The sequence below is a fragment of the Triticum urartu genome, chromosome 7, assembly GCF_003073215.2.
Source record: "Triticum urartu cultivar G1812 chromosome 7, Tu2.1, whole genome shotgun sequence".
NCBI classification, from domain to species: domain Eukaryota; kingdom Viridiplantae; phylum Streptophyta; class Magnoliopsida; order Poales; family Poaceae; genus Triticum; species Triticum urartu.
In genome coordinates this window covers 580,699,007-580,707,560 of record NC_053028.1, presented here as the reverse complement: position 1 = coordinate 580,707,560, position 8,554 = coordinate 580,699,007, and positions in this window count along the sequence as shown.

Sequence of the window (8,554 nt, the reverse complement as noted above, 5' to 3'; positions counted from 1 at the left end):
AGTTATACAATCAAGACGCACTCGACAAATCTATCGTCAGTTGCTATTGTCTATAAGTGATTTCTTTCTGTAATTAATTTAAGTCTCAAGCTAGCTGTAGTGATCCTGTTGATCAGTCATTACCTGTAATTATCCTCACTATATTCTTTTCTGTGGTATTATGCAGGATGAAGATGTATGAAATGAGAAAAGGTGGATGCTATGGCATTGGGTTCATTGACCCAAACACCGTTAATCACTACACATGGAAAATGAGCAAGTATTATGAAAAGCACGTAGAGGACAGCATGCTAGAGTTCTTGAAGGGCCTCAAATACAATGAAGATATACTACTTCCTTACAACTTCGAGTGAGTCACACTTTCTTGTACTACAAATTCTCTGTTTTTGCCTACTAGCTAGCTACATGTTTTTGCTTACATATGCCCACTTAATTAAGACATGCAAACGTGTGTGCATGCAGATTTCACTGGATCTTGTGTATCATTAAAGTTGACGCCGGAATAGTTGAAATACTGGACTCGCTACTCAAAGCAAATAGTGACTACAACATCTTGTATGGGATAGTCAACAGGTAATTTCAATCATTATTAACTATATATCTCGGCCTATTTAGTTCGTCATTTCATGATATGAACTATTTAATAACCCCTTTATTCATTTTCTATGTCGGCGGGCAGGGCTTGGGCAAGGTTCATCAGCGTCACGGAAGGCGAATGGAAACCACAGCTGAAATGGTTTCGATCCAAGGTAAGTAATTAAGTAGTACTAGCTAGCTAGCTAGCTGCCATCTCTTTAATTATCATGCTTGATTAATTATTATCTGATCAAATTAAATTCCATTCTCGTAATAAAGGCCCTAAAGCAGGCGCAGGGGACTAATCTGTGTGCATACTGCGTTTGCGAGAACATTCACATGATGGCATCCGAAAGGAACAGATATCAAAGACAGGAATGGGCACGCTTGTCAGAGCACTATTCACAATTTTTACACCATTATCGATATCTAGTCACACAACTAATACACATGCATATTGATCTCCTTCTTAACAGTTCAAAGAGGTGCGGGACAAGCTCCTAGAAATGGAGCGCGTAGAAGCACTTCAAGAGGAAATAGCGGGATTTTTGCTCGACCAGGTCATAAATCCGAAGGGAGAATACTATTACCCGCTACCGCCCCCATGAACCACTTCCAATTGTCATCGTGCTCCGAAGGCACCAATTAGGCTAATGCCACTGGCTCCGAAGGCAACATGCATATGTAGGAGAAATTGTATATAGCTATACATGTGTGTATGTGTAAATTAATATGGTGGTTTGTGAGACATTGATGATATATATATATGATTGGTTCTACTAGAAATTCTATTTATATATATATATATATGCATAACGTGTAAAATGTGTAGTACCGTAAAATACCAGCAAACGAAAAAGAATTAAAATGGAAAACACAAAATTAAATGAAAAAGAAATCATAAAACCAAAAATCCCCCAAACATTTTAGTAGCGGTTGGTGTTACCAACCGGTACTAAAGGGCTCCCGGCCCCCGGAGCTGGCTCGTGCCACGTGGTTGCCCTTTAGCACCGGTTCATGCTGAACCGGTACTAAAGGGGGGGGGCCTTTAGTGCCGAAATGTTAGTGCCGGTTCCGAAACCGGCACTAAAGCACCTTACGAACTGGTGCTAATGGCCCGTTTTCTACTAGTGTGTGCTACCAAATGTCACAACATAACTGGGTGATTATAAAGGTGGTCTACAGGTGTCTCCGATGGTACTTGTTGAGTTGACATAGATCAAGATTAGGATTTGTCACTCCGATTGTCGGAGAGGTATCTCTAAGCCCACTCGGTAATGCACATCACTATAATCCTTGCAAGCATCGTAACTAATGAGTTAGTTGCGGTATGATGCATTACAAAACGAGTAAAGAGACTTGCCCATAACGAGATTGAACTAGGTATTGCGATACCGACGATTGAATCTCGGGCAAGTAACATACCGATGACAAAGGGAACAACGTATGCCGATTCTGCAAAAAATTGGTTCTCTTCTTTGCCTCGCAATAGTATCGATTCTTGGAATAAGTGCAAAGATGCCTTTATCACTAAGTATTTTTCTCCCGCAAAAATTATTTCCCTTAGAACCCAGATCATGATTTTCAAGCAACCTGAACATGAGCATGTTGCACAATCTTGGGAAAGGATGAAAATGATGCTAAAGAATTTCCCAACTCATGGGTTAAATCTCTGGATGATCATACACATTTTTTATGCGGAGTTGAATTTTGTTTCTCGTAATCTTTTAGACTCCGCCGCGGGTGGTCCTTTCATGGAAATTACTTTGGGTGAAGCCACCAAATTGCTTGATAATATTATGGCAAATTATTCGCAATGGCATACTGAAAGGGCTCATAATAGTAAAAAAAATAATTATGTTGAAGAAATTTCTTCTTTGAGTGAAAAAGTTGATGCTCTTGTGAAATTGGTTGCTAGTAGAAGTGCTCCTATTGATTTTAATGATATTCGTTTGCCTACTTTGATTGAGTAAAATGGTGATGCCCTAGATGTGAATTTTATCTCTCGAAATAATTTCACCAACAATGCTTTATAGAGGTAATTTTAATCCTTGGCCTTTTCCTCGTAAATCCTCTAACAATTATGGTAATTCCTATGGAAATCAATCTAATAATAATAATAGGAACACTTGTGATCTTGAGAATAATATTAAAGAAATTATCAACACACAAAAAGTTTTCAACACTTCCATAGAAGAAAAGTTGAGTAAGCTTGATGCTTTTTTCTAGAAGTGTTGATAGAATTGCTCATGATGTGGAAAATATCAAGATGAAAATTTGTGTTCCTAAAGTAGATGAATTAATTAAGGCCCTTTATGTTTCTATGGAGGAAAGTAAGAAAAGAACCGCTATGCTTAGAGCTAAAAGAGAATTTTTAGAAAAAGCTTTTTCTAGTGATTTCTTTCGTAAAAGTGATGAAGATCTTAAAATGATTGGTGTTTCTTCTATTGATTCCTTGTTTAGTAAAGTTAATATTGATGAAAAAGGGACTGTAGAAGAGTCAACTTTAGGTAGAAGCGTCCCCATATTTCGGATGGGTGAAAATCTTGTTGAGAAAATTTGATGAAAGTGGGTTTGGAGAGGTCAAAACTTTAGCTAGTGGTGTGGCCACTCTTTTGGATTACAAAGACTTCAATTATGATAGTTGCTCTTTCATTGAGTTGTATTTCTTTGTTGCAATCCATGATAAATTCACCCCATGCTTATGAACAAAATAAAGCCTTTACGAAACATATTGTTGATGCTATGATGAAAGATTTTGAAGAAAAAATGGAATTAGAAGTTTCAATTCCTAGAAAATTGCATGATGAATGGGAACCTACTATCAAAGTCAAGATTAAAAACTATGAGTGTTTTGCTTTGTGTGACTTGGGTCCTAGTGTTTCTACAATTTCGAAATCTTTATGTGATGTGCTTGGTCTTACCGGTGTTGAATCGTGTTCTTTGAATTTGCACTTGGCGGATTCTACTATTAAAAATCCTATGGGAAGAATTAATGATGGTCTTATTCTTGCAAATAGGAATTATGTGCCCAGAGATTTTATTTTTCATGATATTTATTGCAATCCTTCTTGTCCAATTATTCTTGGTAGACCGTTTTTACGCACTATCGGTGCCGTGATCGATATAAAAGAAGGCAATATTTGAAGGAAATATGCCCTAGAGGCAATAATAAAGTTATTATTTATTTCCTCATATCATGATAAATGTTTATAATTCATGCTATAATTGTATTAACCAGAAACATGATACATGTATGAATACATAGACAAACAGATTATCACTAGTATGCCTTTACTTGACTAGCTCATTGGTCAAAGATGGTTAAGTTTCCAAACCATATACATGAGTTGTCATTTGATAAACGGGATCACATCATTAGGAGAATGATGTGATTGACTTGACCCATTTCGTCAGCTTAGCACTTGATCGTTTTAGTTTACTGCTATTGCTTTCTTCATGACTTATACATGTTCCTATGACTATGAGATTATGTAACTCCCAATTACCGGAGGAACACTTTGTGTGCTACCAAATGTCACAACATAACTGGGTGATTATAAAGGTGGTCTACAGGTGTCTCCGATGGTACTTGTTGAGTTGACATAGATCAAGATTAGGATTTGTAACTCCGATTGTCGGAGAGGTATCTCTGGGCCCACTCGGTAATGCACATCACTATATGCCTTGCAAGCATTGTAACTAATGAGTTAGTGGCGGTATGATGCATTACAAAACGAGTAAAGAGACTTGTCGGTAACGAGATTGAACTACGTATTGAGATACCAACGATCGAATCTAGGGCAAGTAACATACCGATTACAAAGGGAAAACGTATGTTGTTATGCGGTTTGACCAATAAAGATCTTCGTAGAATATGTGGGAGCCAATATGAACATCCAGGTTCCGCTATTGCTTATTGACCGGAGACGTGTCACGGTCATGTCTACATAGTTCTCGAACCCGTAGGGTCCTCATGCTTAAAGTCCGGTGACGATCGGTATTATGACTTTTTGTGTTTTGATGTACCGAAGGTAGTTCAGAGTCCAGGATATGATCACGGACATGAAGAGGAGTCTCGAAATGGTCGAGACATAAAGATCGATATATTGGACGACTATGTTCGGACACCGGAAGTGTTCCGGGTGATTTCGAAGAAAATCGGAGTGTCACAGGGTTACCGGACCCCCCGGAGAAATAATAGGCCTTATGGGCCTTAGTGGAGAGAGAGAGGGCTTACCTAGGGCAGGCCGCTCGCCCCTCCCCCTCTGGTCCGAATTGTACTAGGAGAGGGGGCGGCGCCCCCCCCTTTCCTTCTCCCTCTCCCCCTTCCTTTCCCCCTGATAGTAGGAGTAGGAAAGAGGGGAGTCCTACTCCTACTAGGAGGAGGACTCATCCTCCTGGCGCACCATAGAGGGCCGGCCGGCCTCCCCCCTTGATCCTTTATATACGGGGGCAGGGGCACCTCTAGACACACAAGTTGATCATTGACCTCTTAGTCGTGTGCGGTGCCCCCCTCCACCATAATCCACCTCGATCATATCGTAGCGGTGCTTAGGCGAAGCCCTGCGTCGGTAGCAACATCATCACCATCAACACGCCGTTGTGCTAACGGAATTCTCCCCTGAAGCTTTGCTAGATCGGAGTTCGTGGGACATCATCGAGCTGAACGTGTGCTGAACTCGGAGGTGCGTTCGGTACTTGGATCGGTCGGATCGTGAATATGTTCGACTACATCAACCGTGTTCTCATAACGCTTCCGCTTACGGTCTACGAGGGTACATGGACGATACTCTTCCCTCTCATTGCTATGCATCACCATGATCTTGTGTGTGCATAGGAATTTTTTTGAAATTACTACGTTCCCCAACAGTGGCATCCGAGCCAGGTTTATGCGTTGATGTTATATGCACGAGTAGAACACAACTGAGTTGTGGGCGATACAAGTCATACTGCTTACCAGCATGTCATACTTTGGTTCGGTGGTATTGTTGCATGAAGCGGCCCGGACTGACATTACGTGTACGCTTACGCGAGACTGGTTCAACCGATGTGCTTTGCACACAGGTCGGGGGCCGAGCGATGCGCGTTTCTCTCGTACATGTACGCGCGTGTGTGCGAGGCTTTGGCTCTAACTGAACCCGAGTGAGGCGTTGGGCTCTAACTGAACCCGATCGATTGCACTGCAGGCTACGCGTTACTGAACTCGAGCGATCGATCAATGGCTGTTAACTGAACCCGATCGAGCGATTCCTTCGCTACTTCTACTAACTGAAGTCGATCGATGCTGCCTCTGGATGAACAGTGGGCGTTGCGGGGGGGGTTGGATGAACAGTTCCCAGTGGGGGTGGATGAACAGGACCCCGTGGTGTTGCCTCTGCATGAACAAGACCACGATCGATCGAGCCGTTTGGGGCTGGATGAACAGGACCCCGTGGAGGGCTGGATGAACAGGACCACCCCGTGGAGGGCAGGATGAATAGTAGACGGTGGAGGGCAGGATGAACAGTAGCCTGTGGATGGGTGCTTGAACAGGAGCCCGTGGAGAGGGCTGGTTGAAGAGTAGCCGGTGGAGTAGCGTGCGGTGGAGCTGGATGAACAGGAGCCCGTGGATGAACAATCACAGGTGGAGGCTGGAGGAGGTCGACGGTGGATGAACAGTAGCTCGTGGAGGCTGGAGGGGGTCGACGGTGGAGATGAACAGTATCCCATGGAGTCCCGTTTTGCGGTACGCCACACCCCTCCTGATGAACAGGACCCCCGTTTCGACCATAGCGCACCAACACAAGTCCGTTTCCTCCATTTTGCGGTACGCCACACCCCTCCCAATGAACAGGACCCCTGTTTCGACCGTAGGAGGTCCGTTTCGTCTGTTTTGTGTTACACCACACCCCTCCCGATGAGCAGGACCCCCGTTTCGACCGTAGGAGGTCCGTTTCCTCCGTTTGCGGTACGCCAGACCCCTCCCGATGAACAGGATCCCGTTTTGAACGTGGCCGGTCAAACACAAGGCCGTTTCCTCCGTTTTGCGGTATGCCAGGCCTCATTTCCATCGCCTATTCCATCCAAGCCCTCCCGATGAACACGACGCATTCCGTTGCCTCCCCATGAACATGACGCAATCCGTTGCCTCCCCATGAACACGACGCATTCCGTTGCCTCCCCATGAACACGACGCAATCCGTTGCCTCCCCATGAACACGACGCATTCCGTTGCCTCCCCATGAACACGACGACGATGCTGTTTCTCCGTTCCGACCCAGCCATGTACACGAGCCCTGGCCGTACGTATGCGCGAGTAGGCATTCGGGACGCCGCCCGTATGTACACATACGTGGCCATATTTTCTTTCTTGCACCATGGCTGCTGTATGTACGTGTACATGCTACGTGCGCGCCTCTACTACGACACGTGCGCGCCTCTACATCGACCAGTATGTACGTACACGTTCGCGACCAGAATGACAACGCTATGTACGCTTCGACCAGGTGTTGCCCGGCTGTCAGGCACTTCCTTGCCTGCGAAGATGTAGCTGGTGGGTCCCAGCAGTCAGGGGGCGAATCATTTTTTTCCCGGACGCACTTCCTTGCGTGTGAAGATGTAGCTGGTGGATCCCAGTAGTCAGGGGGAAACGTTTTTTTCGCGAAATACAGTGGCCCGTCTGGTGGGTCCCAGCTATTAGGTGGAGGAATCATTATTTTCCGCGTAATAAGGAGGCACTTCCTGGTTGCGGCCGTGGACCCAGCTGTCAGCCTCTCCACGTACAGTCCACGTCCGATGGAAGTCGCTCCTTGACCACGTTGACGACGCCGCGCCGAGAGCACCAGGGCGGTGGACAACGGTGAGGCCTATGAAGGGGACGACACGGAGGCAGGGAAGACTCGGCAGTTGTTTCCCACACGGAGGGGAGTACGACTGCACGAGGGTTTACTGGTTCGTCTGCCGTCGCCGGAGAATAACAGCAGGTGTGGGTGAGTAGAGGGATGGCTAGGCCAGCGATGGGAGTACGGTCGGGCGGTGAGGCCTGCGCGGCAGCACAGCCGGCCGCGAGGAGGGAGCAGGCAGTCCCGCCGACGCTTGTTTGAGCGGCTGGAGCAGGAAGAGCAGAGATTAAAGAAGCACGACGGCCGTTGGATGGACATCCAACAGTCGGTGCTTGTGCGTTAACCTTTTTTTAGGAAAGCCTCAAATCTGTGGAAAACAGCATACAGCCCATCTGCCATTATTTCTAATAATTTACAGCCCATTTGCTAATTCTTAAGGTTTTTTTGGAGCCCATATTCTTTTTGTTAGCATTCCAGCCCATATTGTGGCAACGATTAAAAAATTATATGAAATTTTACATATTTCGGTGCGGTCTGAACTATTTTTAATCCCGAAATTTCGACTCACATTCAAATTGATTTTAAAAATAAATGTATATCAATATAAAATCAAACAAATTCTCCACTTATAAAAATTAATGTAATTTAAAATCTTGAAATGAAAAAAGATATTTGAAACTAATTGCCGGTTTGATGTGTTTTTAAAATGTACAACCCATTTCTCATTACTGATGGGCCATTTTCTCAGCCAGCCGAATGAAAGCTCTCCTGGTCTTGAAAGATTTGCAGCCCAACAGGCCTGACAAAGCGACTTACTTGGCAAATCACAAAAAAACTGGGTTGTGGCCGTGGACCCAGCTGTCAGCCTCTCCATGTATAGTACTCTTCCGATGGAAGTCGTTCCTTGACCACGTTGACCACGCTGCGCAGAGAGCACCACGGCGGTTGACGACGGCGAGGCCTCGGAAGGGGAAGATGCAGCAGTGGAAGCCCGCGCGGAGAGGACTATGAGGGTTCACTGGTTCGGCTGTGGTGTGAGGCTGTTGTCGCCGCAGGGCCTGACCAGCGGTGGGAATAGTAGGGGGCGGTGAGGCCTCTGCGGCAGCACAGCCGGCCACGGGAGGCAGGAGCATGCGGCACGACCGGCGCTGCTT